Genomic DNA, 20,625 nt, shown 5'->3' with positions numbered 1-20,625 from the left:
ACACACACATATATACATATACCATTAGGTCACCTGAGTGGTGGGTATGTATATGGATATTTTTAATGTCACACACACACACACACGGTGACCTAATGATAAGAAGCTGCACTGCAATCCCAAAAACACCCAGTTTGAATCTATCTGGTGTCTGAGGGAGAAGGATGGTTAATCTACTCCTGTGTGATTTACTGCTTCTAAAAACCCACTAAAGGGTTACCTATGAGTCTTTTCACCTTAATGGCACACAACTGCAACAATATTATAAGATTAAATAAGGTCTTATTTTCCTTATTGAAGGAACATATTGGTGAATATGTTAAAACCATCACTCATACCAGTTTTCCAAGTCATCTTTGATGTAAGATGACAAATGGTTTTGTGGATACACAGGACATTTGTAGATACAAGAACAGAGGAAAAAAACAAAAGATGTTTATTAATCCAATCCAACAAGTTTGTGAGAGAAGAAAATCTTTCTTTGATCCAGCAAGGTTTACATCTTGGATCCACTGAGGCAAATGTTAATGAAAAAGGCCCAGATCTGAAAGGTCCTTGTGTTCTAAGGGAGGCTCACTCAGTCACCCACTGCTGTACAGTTTGAGCTGACTCACAGATGACCCTCCAGTGGGATTTGGGAAGCTTAAATCGCATGGGTGGAGAACTCTGACGGCCGAGAATGCAAGGAGCTGTACTGCCAATCCAAAGGCAAGTGGTCTAAATCTACCAGCTACTGATGGGAGAAAGATGGACAGTATCTTCCCATGTGATTTACAGCGTCTGACGCCACTGGAGAGCCAGCTATAAGTTGGCTCCAACTCAATAGCAATGGATTTGAGTTTTTTAGGAATCACCTGGGAGGAGATTGCCCATCCTTCTCCCAAAGAGCAGTGGATACAAACAGACAAAGAGGTGCAGCTTTTGGGTTAGCAGCACAACTCCTCATAGACCATGTGAACAGAGCTCCCTTAAAATTAATTTCCGTTGCATCAAAATGGACCCATACCCGACCCTTCAGCAGTTTCTGAGGCTGTAAATCAGAAGGAACTGCACATCTCCTTCAGAACTGCTCTTGGGAACCACTGGAGATGCTTGGTGGGCGAGGTCACAGAGCTTCTTCAGGAAGGCTTGTTGTTGTTGTGCACCATCAGGTCAGAACCGACCCATAGCTGATCCTATAGTGGGTTCCCCCCAGCCCCTGTTGTGTACTGTCAAATTGGACCTGGCTAGGAGGAAATTTTCCCTCCTTCTCCAGCAGGGCATCTGGGAGATTTGAACCATGAGCCTTTGAGATCACAGTGCAGCTTCTTGCCAGTAGGTCACCAGAGCTCCCTTCCAGTGGGTTTTTAAGAGGCATGAAATTGCACAGGAGTAGATTGCCTGCCTTTCTCCTATGGAGAAGCTAGTGAATTTGAACTGCATGCATACCTTTAGGTTGATAGGGCTACTCCTTACCATTAGGCCAACAGAGCTCCCTAAGGGAGGCTAATCTTTTTCAAATTCTAAAGTTGTTTATATTCGATAAAGAAACTTTCCTAGGGAGGCAGTAGTTACAGGAAGATCAACGTGCAGGTTCTTCCTAAGATAACATCCAAACTTACATTGTTGTTGTTGTTGTTGTTATGTGCCATTGAGTCGCTTGCGACTCATAGCGACCCTATGTACAACAGCCCTAAACTCTGCTCTGTCCTGTGCCAATCGCCCTGTCTTTGACACTCCCATCCCGATTATCCCAGTCACTGAATCAATCCACCTCATAGAGGGCCTTCCCCTCCTGCGCTGTCCCTCCACCCTCCCAAGCATGATGTCCTTCTCCAAGGACCGGTCTCTCCTCACAACATGTCCAAAGTATGTTAGACATAGCCTCAGAATCCTTGCCTCCAAGGAGCCACCCGGTTTAACCCTTTCCAGGACGAATCTGTTTGTTTTCCTAGCAATCCATGGTATTCTTAATACTCTTCTCCAGCACCACAGCTCAAAGGCATCAATTCTCCTTCTATCCTCCTTGGTCGTTGTCCAACTCTCTGATGCCTAACAAGTGATTGCGAAGACCATGGCCTGTATCAAATGCACCTTAGTCTCCAGAGAGACACCATTGCTCTTCAGTACTTTGGAGAGGTCCCTAACAGCAGACTTTCCCATGGCAATGCGCCTTTTAATTTCCTGGCTGCTGGTGCCAATACTGTTGACTGTGGAGCCAAGCAAACTAAAGCTGTGTATAATCTCAATCTCTTCACCATCCATCTTGATGCTGCCAATTGGTCCAGTGGTGAGAATCTTTGTCTTCTTGACATTGAGCCTCAATCCATATTGTAGGCTGCAGTCCTTGACATTCTGCAGCAGGTGCTTCAGGTCCTCTTCAGTTTCAGCAAGCAGGGTTGTGTCATCCGCATAAAGCAGGTTGTTGATAAATCGTCCACCAATCTTGACCCCACATTTCTCCTCATAGAGCCCAGCCTCCCGGATAATCTGTTCTGCATATAGGTTGAAAAGGTATGGAGATAGGATACATTCCTGGCATACGCCCTTCCCAATTTTGAATCATGCAGTGTTCTCTTGCTCTGTTCTGACAACTGCCTCCTAGTCCAAGTATAAGTTTCACATTAGAAGGATCAAGTGTTCTGGGATTCCCATTCTTCTCAGAGTCTGCCATAAAAAGTTAAATATGCAGGCAAAGAAGAGTTTCTGCCAGACATAACCTGTCTGTGCTTTAGCTCCAAAGTATGGTGCACTGCTTAAGAGCTTGGCTGCTAACTGAATGGTTGATGCTTGAACCAGAAGTTCCATGGGACTAGTTCCAGTAAAGATGGTAACCCACAAACCTTGGTCAAATGGTTTGGTTTTGAGTCAGAATTTACTTATCCTCTCTCTCTCTCTCTCATTGTTGTCCAGACAAAACTGACTCCTAGATGACCCTTTGGTGAGTTTCAGAGGCTGTAAATTGTATGGGATGAGATGCCTATCTTTCTTTCTCTGGGGAGCTGGTGGATTTGAACCAACTGCCTTTGGGTTGTTAGTGCAAGTCCCTCTCCACTAGGACATCAGAGCTCCCTAACGTGAACATTACATGACAAATAGTCTCCTAGGATTGGGTGCTGACACTGGTATAGGGAACAACATTAAGGGGAAAGTCAAAGGAACCTGCTTACACTCTCTCGTATTCTGGCCACCACATATGTATTGACATACATCTAGCTAAGAATTTGTTAAAGCATAAACAAATTTATGAGAAACATCAAGGGCCTCATATTAAATGAGTATTGTCTTAACATCTTCAAGAAATTGTCATAAAAATCCAGAATGAAGGTGCTTTTGAGAAGATAAGACTGGATAAATTTGAGTTACACACATAAACAGTAAAGAGTTATCTCACTGAGAGTGACATAAAATTATTGCATTTCAAAGAAGAGATCAGGACTTGAACCAAAGGCCAGAGTGAAATACACATGTATCAACATCCCTTAATAAGTCTTGCCACAACCTCCCAGATTCCTTTGCACCGGAGTCCATCTTGAAGTTAGGTATGCATGCTGAACAGTGAATGATGAAGTCAGCTGGTCAAGGTGTTTAAACACCACACTTGCTTTTTACTACTGATAAACACCTACTCCCCATGAAACAACCCCAGAAAAGTGCTGAACATTTGTTGCTGTGGGAGACACATTAGTGTTCCTCCCAGGTCCTACATATTCTCCCCTGTAGGACTTATTCTCTAATAAATATATAACTTTCCTTTTGCATAAATGTCTGACTTTCTAGCCATTATTTAGGCCAGACATGTGGCAGGCAACACTGCTACAGTTGGGAACAAACTCACGGTCCCTGGAGCTGACATTCTAGTAAGGAAGACACCCAATAATTAAATCATGCCATTAAGTCAATCCCTTATAGGACAGAGCAGAATTGTTCTAGATTTCCAAGTCTGTATTGCCACAAGAAATTTGGAAGACAGCTACCTAACCAACTGACTGGAAGAGAGCCATATTTATTTTCATTCCAAAAAAGATGATCTAACAAAATGTGGAAATTATCAAACAATACAATTAATATGACATGCAAGCAAAATCTTTTGCAAGCAAAATCTTGCTGAAGATTATCAGAAGTGGATAGCTAGAGCAGTGCATCACCAGAATTGCCAGAAATTCAAGCAGGATTTAGAAGAGGTCATGGTACCAAGCATATTCTTGTGGTGTCAGATGAATTTTGACAGAAAACAGAGAAAACCAGAAGGATATTGTGGCATTAGCCAAAAAGTTGGCCCTTTTTATTCATTACAGTTAGCTCCCTCTCTTCTCTAGCTACATTAACTAAAAGCACATGGTCTTGCAAATTATCAACAACTGTAGGACTAGGATAAGAGAAAGAGTGCTTCCCACACTGGGTAGCAAGCCTTGAGATGGGTAAGATTTATGAGGGAAATTGGAGCAAGATCCTGTTAAGAGTGAGACCCTGGTGGTGAGACCCTGGTGATAGTGATGGAGAGACTGTGGCACTGTTGTGGAGAAACTATGGCAAGGCGTAAGCAGAGGTGTCCTGAGATAAAGACCACAGTTAAAGGATTTTTCTGTTCTAAACTGATGCTTAAAGGAGAAGCTAACTCATAACTGCTCTAAGGCAAACCTTGCTATGGATAATTTGGAGTTGACTGCTGAACTGAATCCAGAGCCTGGACTTATTAAGGAATTATATGTTGGAACTTGGGCTGAAACATGGACTTATTTTGGGTGAAATTCTTTGTCTCTCCAACTCTCTCACTTCCTTTTCTAATAAACCCCATTGTTGTTACCATAACTGAATCTGTGAGTTAGCAACAAATAAATGAACATCTTGTTATTGCTGTGTATCTTAAGGCATCATGGGGCTAGGCTATGGGCTCTTAATCTGCTTTCTGCTCTGGGACAGTGAGGGACTGTGCTATTCTAACACCTTCTGGCCCTTTCAGAACGACATTCATGGCCTTGTGCCTCTATGTGCCATTTTCTCCTACTCAGATATCTAACTGTATTTTATTTACTATGCAAAAGCATTTGACTGTACGGATCACAATAATCTATGTCTAACACTGAGAAAAATGGGAATCCCAGAACACTTAATTGTGGAAATTCTATACTTAGAAGAAAATGTTCAAATAGTGCACAGGAACACTACATGGTTTGAAATCAAGAAAAGTGTGAGACAGGGATGTATCCTTTCTCCACATCTACTCAATCTGTATTTGTTGTTGTTGTTATGTGCCGTCGAGTCACCTGCGACTCATAGCAACCCTATGTACAACAGCCCTAAACTCTGCTCTAACCTGTGCCAATCTCACTATCTCTGAAACACCTGCCCCTATTATTACCCCAGTCACTGAATCAATTCATCTCATCGAGGGTCTTCCTGTCCTGAGCTGTCCCTCCACCCTCCCAAGCATGATGTCCCTCTCCAAGGACTGGTCCCTCCTTGCAACATGTCCAAAGTATGTCCGATGAAGTTTCAGAATCCTTGCCTCCAAGGAGCAGCCTGGCTTCACCTTCTCCATGACAAACCATTTGTTCTCCTAGCAGTCCATGGTATATTCAATACTCTTCTCCAACACCACAGCTCAAAGGCATCAGTCCTCCTTCTATCATTCCTAGTCATCATCCAGCTCTCTGATGCATAGCAAGTGATTGCAAAGACCATGGCATCTATGAGGCGCACCTTAGTCTCCAGACTTTGTTTCACTGATTATGAAAAAGCATTTGACTGTGTGGATCAATCTGTATACTGAACAAATAATTTGAGAAGCCAGACTTTGTAAAGGAGAATGTGGCACCAGGACTGGAAGAAGACTCATCAATAACTTGCATTATGCAGATAATACGTCCTTGCTTGCTGATAGTGAGGAAGATTTGAAGTTCTTGCTGCAAAAGATCAAAGATAGCAGCCTTAAATATGGATTACATCTCAACATAATCAATAAAACAAAAGTCCTCACTGGGCCAATATGCAACATCATGAAAAACGGAGAAAAGTTTGAATTTGTCAATGATTTCATCTTGCTTGGATTCATAAATCCCTTGGTACCAGCAGTCAAAAAGTCAAAGATGAGTTGCACTCAGAAAACCTGCTATCAGGGACTTCTCCAGAATATTAAATAGCAATGATGTCATCTTCAAGACTAAGGGACACCTGATCTGAGCCATGCTATGCATCTGAATGCTGACGAACAATTACAGAAGAAGAATCAATGCCTTTGAAATGTGGTGTTAAGAATATTGAATATTCCACCAGAATATTTCTTGTAAGCAATGATGGTGAAACTTGATCTCACAAACTTTGGATAAGGGGCCAGTCCTTAGAGAAGGACATCATACCTGGAAAAGAGGAGGTTCAGCGTGAGAGAAAGACTTGACGAGATGGACTGACACAATGACTGTAGCAATGAGCTCAAGAGTGTCAGAGATAGTGAGGAATGACACTGGATAGGGCATGTTTCAAATCTGTTGTTCACGGGGTCACTATGGGTGCCAGTCAACTTGAGGGCACTTAACAACAACACATGTTGCCATCCAATTTTTCGTGAGTGGTTGATTCAAACCACTGACCTTTTTTGCTTAGCATCCAAGTACTTAGCCACTGTGCCACCAGAGCTCCAAAGAAAGACACACCAGGGACTAATAAGAAAGGCGATGTTAGCCAATGACACATGCTTTAAAGGTAATGAAACAGAGATAAAGTGACTGCTGGGTGAAAGCGGTACACAGCATTAGAGAGGAAGGTCAGAGAAGACTCTTTGAGGAAATAACCTTTGAACTGTGACCTAAAAGGACAATGGGGAGGAGGAGACAACCAGCTGAAGACATGAGGGGAAAGAGAGCCTTCAGGCAGAAGAAAAACAAATATGAAAACTGTTGAGATGAGAGGGAGCCTGGCCTGCTTCAAAGAAAAGGCCGTCTGTGGCTGGAATGTGGTGAACAGAGGGTGTTTAGGAGACAAGGTCTGAGAGCTGAGTAGGAGCCAAGTCATGTTGTTATCAGCCAGGGTCAGGGGTTGCGTTTAGCTGAATCCCTCCATAGGAGGGCTCAGGCAGGAGAGTGGCTGGTGTGGGGAATGTTCTGGAAATGAGGTGGGGGAGGGGACAAGAGAGAAAGCAGTGAGACCAGTCAGGTGGCTGCTGCTGGGAAGAGGGGAGAGATGAAGAGGGTGGGCCTTTGGGACAGAGAAGAGTGTTCTGATTTAGGAGATATATTTAGAAGCGGGGAGGAGAAAGCATGCTGGGGAATGGCATGTGGGGTAGCTGAGGTGAAGAAGTTTCTGTATGAGAAGTAGATAAGCTATTGCGCTAGTGGCCGAACAGTCTGTGCAAGTTTGAGACACTTACTAAGTGTGCACCAGGCACTGGGCTCTGTGTTGTTTTACACTTATCATGCCATCAACATGTTGCACATCTCACTGCAGTTCTATCAAGGGTTTATATACAGAACCCTCAGTGCAGCAGTACTGAAAAGCTGGCCCAGGTTCATTCTTCACGGCTGTAATTCACATAGCAGTTATTGATGTCAAAGGTTACACTTTCAACCTCTATTCTCAAATAAAAGATGAATAGTTGGCATGGGGGGAGGGGAACAAAATGTGACAAATCCCACATCCCTTAACACTGAGGGATAGTCAGGGCTGGCTGGAGACAGGAAGTGAAGGGGGCAGATTTGAATGAAGCTCTTGGTCTGCACACACACTTTCTGTTTAGCCCCCCTTCACACCTTGGTACCCAGATGCTTCAGGTCCCCATAATCCTATGCTATGTAGCTCTGGGCACCCATTTTCCAAGCCTTATCAGTCTGTCCCAGGCCAACTCATCTCCTTTGTGTCTTGCTCCTAAAACCTGGAGACAGTTCAAGCTAGAAAAACCCTCTCATCGAAATTCTTCATCTAGCCAACTTCACTTGCTGCAGATGTGTCTTTTAAAACTTTGAAAAGGTTTTGAGACTTTTCTTCCTGTCAGCATGGAACCAACTCATAGCCTTTGGAGGCTATAATCACATGGGGGGAGACTAGCCATCTTTTCAATCCCAACTGAAAAGCTAGGAGTAACATGGCTTTCAAGTAAGAAACAGGTTTTCTCTTTAACCTTGTATTGAAAAATGTCAAGCTCATAGGAAACTTGAAAAGTAGTACAATTTTAAGTATACATGCTTTTCACTACAAACCCACTGCTGCCAGGTCAGAGCCAACTCACAGCTGACCCTCCACTGGGTTTGCCGAGGCTGCAAAGTGCACTGGAGCAGAGCCCTTGAAGCCATTGCCTTTGGGTTCCAGTGCACTTCTCTCAGACTACACCTCCTTGACTCATCAATTATTGTTCGTCATTTTTGTTTTCTTTTTAGAATCTATCTATAATTAAAGTGTTTTTAATTTTTTCTTAAATTTTATACTGGTTTATTTACAAAGTTCATATACATTGTTTTTCACACGAGATCTTTCCCATTTCCTTCACCTCTGCCTCCATTTCACATGCAAGCAAAATTCTGCTGAAGATCATCCAAAAATGACTAGAACAGTACATCAACAGAGAACTGCCTGACGTAAAGGCCGGATTTAGAAGAGGCCGTGGCACTAGGGATATTATAGCTAATGCCAAATGGATCTTGGCTGAAAGCAGAGAGTACCAGAGGAATGTCTATCTGTGTTTCATTGACTTTTCAAAGGCATTTGACCGTGTGGATCACAACAAACTGTGACTGACTTTGAGATGAATGGTAATCTCAGAACACTTGATTGTGCTTATGCAAAATCTATACTTGGACCAGGAGGCAGTCGTCAGAACAGAGCAAGGAAACACTGCATGGTTCAAAATTGGGAAGGGTGTGTGTCAATGATGTGTCCTATCTCCATTTCTTTTCAATTTGTATGCAGAACAGATTATGTGGGAGGCTGGGCTCTATGAAGAGAAGTGTGGCATCAGGATTGTAGGTAGACTTATGAACAATCTATGTTATGCAGATGACACAACCCTGCTTGCCCCAATTGAGGAGGACCTGAAGTGCTTGCTGCAGAAGGTCAAGGACTGCAGCCTTCATTATGGATTGAAGCTCAACATCAAGAAAACAAGGATTTTCACCACTGGGCTGATTGGTAGCATCATGATAGATGGTGAAGAGATTGAAATTGTTGACAGCTTTAGTTTGCTTGACTCTACAATCAACAAACACTCTTGGTACCAGCAGCCAGGAAATTAAAAGATGAATTGCATTGGGAAAGTCTGCTGTCAGAGACCTCTCCAAACTACTGAAGAGCAGCGATGTCAGTCTGGAGACCGAGGTGCGCCTGATACAGGCCATGGTCTTTGCCATTACTTGCTAAGTTTCAGAGAGCTTGATAATGACTAGGGATAATATAAGGAGAATTGATGCCTTTGAGCCGTGGTACTGGAGAAGAGTATTGAATGGACTTCTAGGAGAACAAACAGGTTTGTCCTGGAGAAGGTGAAGCCAGGCTGCTCCTCGGAGGCAAGGATTCTGAAGCTTCATCTGACATACTTTGGACATGTTGCAAGGAGGGACCAGTCCTGATAGGGACGTCACGCTTGGGAAGGTGGAGGGACAGCTCAGGACAGGAAAACCCTAGATGAGATGGTTTGATTTCGTTACTGGGATAATGGGGATAGGCATATTGGAGATAATGGGATAGGCAAGAGTTTAGGACTGTTGTACATAGGGTCAATGTGAGTTGCAAGTGACTCGACGGCACATAACAACAACAAAACTGCCTTCATCCACCCACCAAACTGTGCGACCTATGATTATCGCCTGTCCCTGCCTTTCCTGCTCTCTTCATCCTTCTGCTTCCATCCTGCTCCTCCCCACCCCCTTGGATCCTCATACTCGTTCTACAATAACAGTCTTATACAATATTTGTCCTTATGGGACTGAGTTAGTTAACTCAGTATAATGTTCTCTAGTCTCTCCCAAGTTAGATAATGATTTACAAAATCATTTTTCCTGCATGCTGCGTATATTCCATCATGTGAATATACTATAATTTCTCAATTCATTCCATTGTTGTTGGATATCTGGGCTGTTTCCATATTCTTGCAATGGTGAATAATGCTGCTAAGAACATTGGTGTATCTGCTTGTGCCTCAGTTCTCATTTTCTCTGGGTATATTCTAAGCAGTGGAATACTCGTGTGCATTCAGCCCCATCTCAGAAGAAAGGCTTGGCTGCCTCCTTTTTAAAACCAGGCAATACAATCAGCTCTACTCGGACTCATGTGGTAGCCATGAGTTCTGGTTAACATGACAGTATGTATGTATGTATGTATGTATGTATGTATGTGTGTATGTATGTATATATAATGTATGTATGCATGAATTCATTCATTCACTTACTCATTCATTCTAGTTCGGAAGCTTCCTCTTAGGTTGATCTGAAATCAGCTCCCTGGGTAGCAGCTGCATGAACTATGGAAGTTCTCTCCGAGTGTTTGGAAGCCCTTCAGATACCTAAGTCTGGATCACCTTTCCTCATTCCAGCCCTCAACGTGTTATATGGTCTGTGCAGAACAAAGTGCTGAGTTGGAGGCCTCAGAGGCCAGGCATCACACTGTGTTCCTGTCCCCAGCCTAGGACTGAAAAACAGTGTCTGGTCAATAAATGACCGCCAAGTGAATGAGTAAGTTAATGACTAAATTTTCCAGCAACAAGAGGGATGATAAGTTTCCTGATAGGATATTGCTGTTCGAGTGGTCTGAAAAATTAGGTAGATCTAAAAGTTACATACATATGTTGTTACTGTTGTGTACCATTAACTTATTGTACTGACTCATACCTGACCCTCCAACAGGTTTTCAGAGGCAGTTAATTGCACAGGAGACTGCCCAGCTTTCTCCCAGGGAGTAGCTGGTGGATTTGAACCACGAGCCTTTGTAATTGCAGTGCAGCTTCTTACCACAAGGCTACCAGAACTCCCTATGTACATATAGGGAGGAGAAGGATATAATTTAATCAATGCTTTACATGTTAGATAGTGTCTTATAGATTTACTATATACTTTTGTGACCTAGTGGGTAAAGAGTTGCACTGCCAACCCATGGGCAGGTGATTTAAATCCATCAGCCACTTCAAGGGAGAGAGGTGGGTAGTCTCTTCCTGTGGGATTTACAGCCTCTTAAAACTTTCTTGGGAGCAACTATGGCTTGGCTCTAACTCCACAGCAATGAGAGTTTACAATTATCACTTCAAGTATTTTTCACATGAGAGCAAGCAACATGCCCTTGGAGCTAAAGGGGAAGAAGGGGGATTAGAAACCTTCTAAATTCTATGCTTTTGCCACCCTTCTTTGTTTCTATCGGGCTGTCAGTCTGTCTAGTAACCAGTTGGTTACATTTCGTGATTTCTCTTATCTCAAATACGGGAAAAGAAAATACTTATTATGGTAAGATTAGGGGAACTATATTTAAAACTCTAATGAAGCTATATAATAACCTCCTGGATTTCATGTGTAGTCTACTTTAATGATGTTGGCAAAAATTAATCAGGTGGCACCAGGCTGTTCCTTGGAGGCAAGGATTCTGAAGCTCCGTCTGACATACTTTGGGACATGATGCAAGGAGGTACCACTCCTTGGAGATGGACGTTATGCTTGGGAGGGAGGAGGGGCAGCGTAAGAGAGGAAGACCCTCGATGAAATGGATTGACTCAGTGACTGGGGTAATGGGGGTGAGTGTGTCAGAGACAATAAGGTTTACACAGGATAGAGCAGGATTCAGAGTTACTGTACATAGGTTTGCTACGAGTCGTAAGCAACTTGATGGCACATAATAACAACATGTGATCAATCAATTTGCTCAAGGTTATGACAAGATATTGTCATGGAAGACTGTTGTTGTCAGGTGTTGGGTTGATTTTGACTTATAATGATCCCCTACCTGGCACCTGGCAGAGCAGAACTATTCATAGGGTCTCCTTTCCTGTTGCCTTTATGGAAGCAGATTGCCAGGTTTTTCTTCCAGCCACTAAGTGGGTTTGAACTGCCAACTTTTCAGATAGTAGCTAAGCACTTAAGTGTTTTGCCACCAAGGTTCCTTCCTGGGAGACTTTTGTTATTAGATGCCACTTGAGTCCATTGCCAAGGTCGCCATGTCAAGCCATCTCTTTAAGGGTCTTCCTCTCTTCTGCTGACCTTTCTAAGCATGATGTACTTTTCCAAGGAACAGCCTTTCATAGCCACATGCCCAAAGAAAGTCTGAGAGATGAAGCTTCACCATTGAGCTGTTTCCAACTCATGGTGACCTCAGGAACGGCACAGAAGAGTTACAGAGCTTATGAAGTGGATCACCATGTGATGTCCCTTGGGTTTAAACTACCAACCTTTAGGTTAATACTGAACAGAAGGCTCCACGCAACCAGAGAAATTTAGGGAACTTAGGGACCTTCGCTGTGAGCTTTTTGGTTACTTTGGCTCAAGAAACAGCAAAGCTGGAACATGAACAAGTAACAACTCCAAGTTTCTCAGTTACTGATATATCCAGAAACCAAACAATGATTGCTTCTGTATTTTCTCTTGGCCAGAAAAATCAGAAAAACTAACCAAGCATTTAACTATCTTAAGAACAAAATGTCCCTTCCTCATCAATCTACATGTATAATTAATAAAAAAGTAGTCTACGGAGGGATGAAAACGTAACATTTCCAAAGGTTTTAAGGCAAACTGCTTGTTAACTGTTAAGAAGGTTGGATTAATGAGTAACCACTCTGTCCTCTTCAGAACAATTGCTAAAATCATTCCAGAACAAGTCCAAGGAAATGTGGAGTCAGGCTGAGGCTGGCTAAGTGAACCAAGTTTTTCTTACAAGATTAATACCAGAGTACTACATTTATGATCATATGTAGGGTTGGCAGATGATATTTCTATATTCCTGTCAATAAAAGATGTAAACCCCTGGATGGAATGAGGTGCTGGCTCTGGGGTTTTGGGACCATAGTCTCAGGGAACATCCAGATCAAGTGGTCTAACAGTCTACAAAGACAATGACGTACATCTACTTGGGTGGGTAGTGTCTGAGGTCTCAAAAGCAGTGAGCAGCCAGCCATGTGAGAGGTGTCTATTGGTCTCTCTCTGATGGGAAAGTCTGCTGTTAGGGACCTCTCCAATATACTGAAGAGCAATGGCGTCACTCTGGAGAGTAAAGTGTGCATGATACAGGCCATGGTCTTTGCAATCACTTGCTATGTGTCAGAGAGTTGGGCAATAACTAGGGAGGATAGAAGAAAAATTGATGCCTTTGAGCGGTGGTGCTGGAGAAGAGTATTGAATATACCTTGGACTGCTAAGAAAATGAACAGGTACAACCTGGAGAGGGTTAAACCAGGTTGCTTCATGGAGGCAAAGATTCTGAAGCTTCCTCTGACATACTTTGGACATGTTGCAAGGAGGGACCAGTCCTTGGAGAAGGATGTCATGCTTGGGAGGGTGAAGGGACAGCACAGGAGAGGAAGACCCTCTATGAGGTGGATTGATTCAGTGACTGGGGTAATGGGGAAGGGTATGTTGGAGACAGTGAGATTGGCACAGGATAGAGCAGGGTTTAGGGCTGTTTAGGGTCATTATGAGTTGCAGGCTACTTGATGGCACATAACAACAGCAACAACAACAAGAAGCAAGATGTACTGAAAAATGAGTCCGAGAACCTCACCTTCAAGGATTAAGGTCAAAAGAGCTAGATGGTGCGTGACTCCCACCACTGACCACTCTAAGTGGGATCCCAGGAGAGGACCCTGGAGAGACTGGAGGCAAATGTGCAACAAAACACAAAAAATCCATAAAAATGGTCAGGTGTACTGGTCTGATAGAAGCTGGTGGACCCTCCCAAGATCATGGGCCTTTATTATTCTTTGAACCTGGAAGAAAACTCACCCTGGTGGTTGTATTTTCAGCCAAACAACAGACAGGCCTATGAAGTGATCAGTAATACCAGAGCAGCACTCACTCCTTAGAATACTCTACTGACTGTTGTCCCATCAGGAGTAACTCACAGTTGATCCTCCAGCAGGTTGCAGGTTTCCTGAAGGCTGTACACCCCACGGGGGGTGAGTTGGGGGGGTGGGGTTGAACCCTTTCAGTTAACAGCACTAATCTCTATGGACTGTGCCACTGGAGATCCCCACTCCTTAGAATAACCAACCATGTCAGATCAAATGAGCAGCACCGGCCCAGGGGTAAAATCCAGAAGGCAGGAAGAGAAAGGACAGAAGGATTAGAGGAAATGAGAATTACAGGGAGGAAGTGGGAAAAGTGCAATTACATTATCATTGTTGTTATGCACCACAGTGTGAGAACCAACTCATCGCTGACCCTCTGGTGGGTTTTCAGAGGCAATAAACCACACAGGAGGAGACTGCCCATCATTTTCCTGCAGCTGGTGGATCTGAACTGCATGCCTTTGAGTTGGCCACACAGCTTTTTACTGCATAGGCCAGCAGAGCTCCCTATTATACTACGGGTATTAGCCATTAACAAGATAACCAAAGATGTCCACAATAGTTATTTAAAAACATTTTAAACAGACTAGTATGATCTCATTTACATCTGCATAAATATGTGTTAGTATGTATGCAGAAAGCTCTGATAGCCCAAGCTACGCTGGCATACGGAAGGCAGACAGTTCATCCACCAATGGCTGCTCGGGAGAAAGATGGGCAGTCACCTCCCACATGATTGACAGCCTCTGAAAACTCGCTGGAGCATCAGCTGTAGGTGGATTCTAACTCGACGGCAATAAAAGAGAATATATTGTTGTTGTTGTGTGCCATTGAGTTGGAACTGACCCATAGCTGATTTTCCATCAGGTTTTCAAAGGCAGTTAATAACATGGGAGGAGACTGCCCATCCTTCTTTCGCAGAGCAGCTGGTGGACTCAAACCTCTTGCCTTTGGTATTGCAATGCCGCTTCTTACCACTAGGCCATTAATAGAGAAATTTTGGAGTAAAGTGTGCTAAAGTACTGACACGATTGCCTTTCAGAAGTGGCCATAGGAACCAAGTCTACAGTGTGTCATGTTACTAAGTATAGGTTGGGACACAAAGGAATTTTATTTTTCAAGTCATAAATTTATATAATTCTGTTATTGATAATTTGCATAGAAAACCATACACCAAACCCAGGCTTTGCACTACAATTCAGTGACATAGATTCTATTAATTGAGCTGTGATACTATTCTTTGCCTTTCTCTTCTGACCTGTTTCCCTATTGACATAAACTCATGATTCCCTAAGGAAGATTCTTCTCTTCTGAGTTGCTGTTGTCTGTTTGATTCTATATCAAATTCAAACTCAAACTTATTGCTGTTGAGCTAGAACTGACTCAGAGTTGACCTTCCAGCGGGTTTTGGAGGCTATAAATGGCATGGGAGGAAACAGTCCATCTTCCCCACTCCCCCACCACAACAGTCCCTGGGGAATATGAATTGCTGGAGGGGTGCAGCCTTCAGGTGAGAGTCCCTGTGGACTGACTACACCACAGAGCTCCTAAAAGACAGAGTGCTCAAAGCAGACATATAAAACAATACTTTACCTAAATTATTATTTCATTTTAAGAAGACTTGGTTTATGGTTTAAAGATTATTTCAGGACAACAGCTTCAGGGTTCATCTAGGCTCCATGGCTCCAGAGCCTGTTGTCATTGGGTGCCACTGAGTCACCTAGGATTCACAGCGACCTCTTGAACAATGGATCTGAAACTTGCCCTATTCTGCGCCATCTTCGACATCTCTGACACGCTCCAAACCACTGTTACTGTCACTGTGTGGTTCTATCTTGCTGGGGGTCTTCCTTTCTTTCTCTATCCCTTCATCTTTCTCATCATGATGTCCTGGTCCAAGGACTGGTCCCTCCTGACAACAAGTCCAAAGTATGTGAGACAAAGTGTCACCATCCTTACTTCTAAGGAGTATCTGTATTGTACTTGCTAAAAAATAGACATATTAATTCTTTTGTCAATGCAGTACTGTTCCCCAACTCCACAACTCAAATGCACTGATTCTTCTTTTGTTATCCTTAGTCACTATTCAACTTTCACATGCATAGGAAATAACTGAAAAAGGTTAACTTTAGTCTTAAAACTGATTTCCTTGCTCATTAGAACTTTGCAGAGGTACTTGATAGCCCATTTCCCCAGGACTGCACGCCTCTTGGTCCCTTGACTGCTGTTACCCTGGATGTTGACTGTAGATCCAAATAAAAGGAAATTGTTGACAACTTCAATCTTTTCTATTTTTATCATGATGTTGCCTGTTGGTCTAGTGATGAGTATTTTTGTTTTCTTGATGCTAAGATGTAATCCCTATTGAAAGCTCTGTAAGTGCTTCTGGTCCTTTTAACTTTCAGTAAGCAAGGTTGTGTCATTTGTATAATGCAAATAGTTGATGAATGTCAATCCTGATGCAGGATTCTTCATATACTCCAGCCTCTCAAATGATCTGTTCAGCATATACAGATTAACTAGGTATGGAGAAAGGATACAACTGTGACACGCACCTTTCCTGATTTTAAACTATGTAGTATTCCCCTGTCTGTTTGGACAACAGCTTCATGGTCAACGTAAAAGCTTTGCATAAGCATTATTATGTGTTCTTACATTCTAATTCTTCAGGTTCAAGAAACTTCTTCCCTGATAATATCTTAAGTTTTGTGACTTATTGCTTAAGGAAAGCATCCCGTATCTAACTCGGAAGATGTGTACAAAATCAGTTCCTCTCTGCACCTGAAGATAAAAAGCAAAGTAAACTTTTATACTTTCTTGAAAGTCTGTCATCTATGAAAATTTGACTGTTCTGCATTTTCTCTCTTTCTCCCCTTTTCTGCCTGTTGATCATGTCTTTTCCACACAATCTTTGGTCAAAATGTTCAGTAATTGTAGCCATTCTGATGTCATGGCAACATTTTGTAGTTTTCGTCACAGTTATTCATTGACTTGATAATATTGTTGTTATGTGCCATTGAGTTGACTACAACTCATAGTATCCCTAAGCACCCTGAAGAGCTCTGAACCCTGCTCTATCCTGAGTCAATCTCACTGTCTCTGACATACCTTCCCCCATTACCCCATATGCTGTGACAATCTCATCTGGGGGCTTCTTCTGTGCTGTACCTTCACTCCTCCAAGCATGATGTCCTTCTCCAAGGACTGGTCCCTCCCGGCAACATACATATGAGATAGAGTTGCAAAATCCTTGCCTCCAAGGAGCAGTCTAATTTCACCCTCTCCAGGACAGATATGCTTGTTCTCTTGGCAGTTTGTGGTATGTTCAATAGTCTTCTCTCAGCACCACAACTCAAAGGCATTACTTCTTCTTCTGTCATCTTTCTTAGTCATTGTCCAACTCTCTGATGCATAGCAAAAAAATTGCAAAGACCAGGGTCTGGATCAGACACACCTCAGTCTCTAGACTGTCATTGTGGCTCTTCAGCACTTTTGGAAGGTCCCTGACAGCATATTTTCCCCAATGCAATTAATCTTTTGATTTCCTGACTGCTAGCTAGTGCTAACAGTGTTGCTTGCAGAATCAAGCTGAAATTGTTAACAACCTGAATCATTTCTCCATTCATCATGATGCTGCCAATTGGCCCAATGGTAAGAATCTTTGTTTTCTTAATGTTGCGCTTCGATCCGTATTGAAGACTACAGTCCTTGACCTTCTGCAGCAAACGCTTCAGATCCTTCTCATTTTTGGTAAGCAAGGCTGTGTCATTTGGGTAACACAGTTTGTTGATGATTCTTCCTCCAATCCTGATGCTATCTTCCTCCTCCAGCCTCTTGAATGGTCTGTTCTGCATAGATTGAAAAGGTTTGGAGATAGGATTCATCCCTGATGCTCTTCTTTCCTGATTTTGAACCATGAAGTGTTTCTTTGCTCTGTGCTAACAACTTCTTCCTGGTCCAAGTATGGGTTTCACATGAGCATAATCAAGTTTCTAGGATTCCCATTCTCCTCAATGTTAGCCATAATTTGCTGTGATCCATTGAGTCAAATGCCTTGGCATAGTCAATGAAACACAGACAGACATTCCTCTGGTATTCTCTGCTTTCAACCAACACCCATCTGATACTGACTATGATGTCCCTAGTACCAAAACCTCTTTGAAACCCAGCTTTTAAACACAGCAGATACTAGTGATTGAAACATGGAATGTGAGAAGCATGAATGTAGGAAAATTAGATATTGTTAAGGAAGAAGTGCTGTTGTTGTTATGAACCATTAAGTCACCTACGACTTATAGTGACCCTATGTACAATAGCTGTGAATTCTGCCCTATCCTGAGTCAGTCTCTCTGTCTCCAACACACTCATCCCCATTACCCCAGTTAATGTATCAATACATTTCACCCAAGGTCTTCCTCCCCTCCATTCTTCCTAGCATGATATCCTTCTTCAGGGACTTGTCCCTCCTGGCCACAGGTCCAAAGTATGTGAGACGGAGCTTAAAAAAAAAAAATCTTTGTCTCTAAGGAGCAACTTGGTTTGACCCTCTCCAGATTAAACTTGTTTGTTCTCTTGACAGCCCATGGCATGTTCAATAATCTTCTCTAGCACCACAACTCAAAGTCATCAAATCTTCTGTCATCTTGGGTCACTGTTCAGCTCTCTGATACATAGCAAGTAATTGTGAAGACTTCAAGTGCAAATGGCCTCAATCAGGCATACCTTAGTCTCCAGACTGGTATCATTCCTCTTCAGCACTTTCGAGAGGTCCCTGACAGCAGCCTTCCTCAGACCAATTAATCTTTTGATTTCCTGACTGCTGGTGCCAAGAGTGTTGACTGTGGAGTTGAGTAAGCTGAAACTGTTAATAATCTCGATCTCTTCTCCATCTATCATGGTGTTGCCAATTGCCCAGGAGTGAGAATCTTTGTCTTCTTGATGCTGAGCTTCAGTCCATACTGAAGACTGCAGTCCTTGACTTTCTGTAGCAAACCCTTCAGGTCCTCCTCAGTTTCACAGAGCAAGGTTGTGTCATTTGCCTAATGTACATTGTTGATGAGTTTTCTTCCAATCCTGATGCCTCATTCCTCCTCACTAAATCCAGCCTACCGAATGTGATCTGTTCCACCTATAGGCTGAAAAGGTTTGGAGTTGGGATATATCCCTGATGCACTCCTTTCCTGATTTTGAACCATACAGTGTTTCCTTGCTCTGTTCTGATGACTTCTTCCTGATTCAAGTATAGGTTTCACATGAGCATAATCCAAGTGTTCTGTGATTCCCATTCTTCTCAAGGTTAGCCACAATTTGTTGTGATCCACATAGTCAAATGCCTTTGCATAGACAGTGAAATGGAATGCATAAATAGTGACATACTAGACATACTAGATATTGGCGAAGTGAGAAGGCTTGGCATGGGACATTTTGAATCAGATGATTATATAATTTACTATGCTGGGGATGAAAAGGTGAGAAAAAATGGGGTTGGTTTCGTAATTTAAAAAATCATTTCTAGATCTATCCTGAAACACAATGTGGTGAGTGACAGGATAAAATCCATACACATACAAGGAAGTCCAGTGAATACCACTATCATTCAAATATATGCACCAACAACTAGAGCCAAAGAAGAGAAAATAGAAGATTTTTACCAACATTTGCAGTCGGAAATTGATCAAACATGCAATCAATATGCATTAATAATAATGGGCAACTGGAATGCAAAAGTTGGGAACAGAGAAGAAGGATCAGTCACTGGAAAACATGGGCTTGGTGAGAGAAATGAGGCTGGAGATAGAATGATAGAGTTCTGCACATTCAATGATTTATTCATTGCAAATACCTTTTATAAGAAACATAAATGCAGGCTATTCACATGGATTTCACCTGATGGTATGCATAGGAATAAAATATATTACATTTGTGGAAAGATTCGCTGGAGAATCTCAATATCAGCAGTGAAAACCAGGCCGGGTGCTGATTGTGGGACAGACCACCAACTACTCATATCCAAATTCAAGCTGAAGTTGAGGAAAATTAAATCAAGTCCACGGGAACCAAGATTTGACCTTAAGTCTGTCCCACTCCAATTTCAAAACCATCTCAGGAACAGGTTTGAGGCCTTGAGCACCAATGAACGTAGACTAAATGAGCTCTAGGAGAATATCAAGAAAATCGTCCATAAAGAATGCAAATGATCATTACAAAGACTAAAGAAGAAGAAAAGACCAAGATGGATGTCAGATGAGACTCTGAGTATTGCATTAGAGCGCCGAGAAGCCAAAGCTAAAGGGAGAAATCAAGAAATCAAAGAGCTAAACAGAAAATGTTAAAAGGCAACCCGGGACGACAAAGCAAGATACTATAGTGAAATGTGCAGAAAGCTGGAGTCAAAAAATCAAAAGGGCCGGACTCGCTCAGCGTTTCTTAAGCTGAAGGAGCTGAAAAACAAATTCAAGCCACGAGTGGCAATACTTAAGGATACTTTGGGTAGAATGTTGAATGATTCAGGAAGTATCAAGAGATGATGGAAGGAATACACAGAGTCACTGTATCAGAAGGAATTGACTGACACAGAAGAATTTCATGAAATAACATATGAGCAAGAGCCTATGGTGATGGAGGAAGTTCAAATTGCTCTGAAGGAATTGGCAAAAAACAAGGCTCCAGGAGTTGACTGCATA

The 20,625-nt window shown here is 42.6% G+C and overlaps 1 protein-coding gene across 1 annotated transcript in view; it reads right to left on the bottom strand.

The window, feature by feature from the left end:
* Window positions 1-20,625, bottom strand: part of VSTM5 (V-set and transmembrane domain containing 5) — a 48,742-nt gene that overhangs the window by 3,944 nt on the left and 24,173 nt on the right. The gene's annotated exons all lie outside the window — the stretch shown is intronic.

The sequence above is a fragment of the Elephantulus edwardii genome, unplaced genomic scaffold, assembly GCF_000299155.1.
Source record: "Elephantulus edwardii isolate Elephantulus edwardi_28Jun2011 unplaced genomic scaffold, EleEdw1.0 scaffold00203, whole genome shotgun sequence".
Classification (NCBI taxonomy): Eukaryota; Metazoa; Chordata; class Mammalia; order Macroscelidea; family Macroscelididae; genus Elephantulus; species Elephantulus edwardii.
This window is presented reverse-complemented; position numbering and strand designations above follow the sequence as displayed.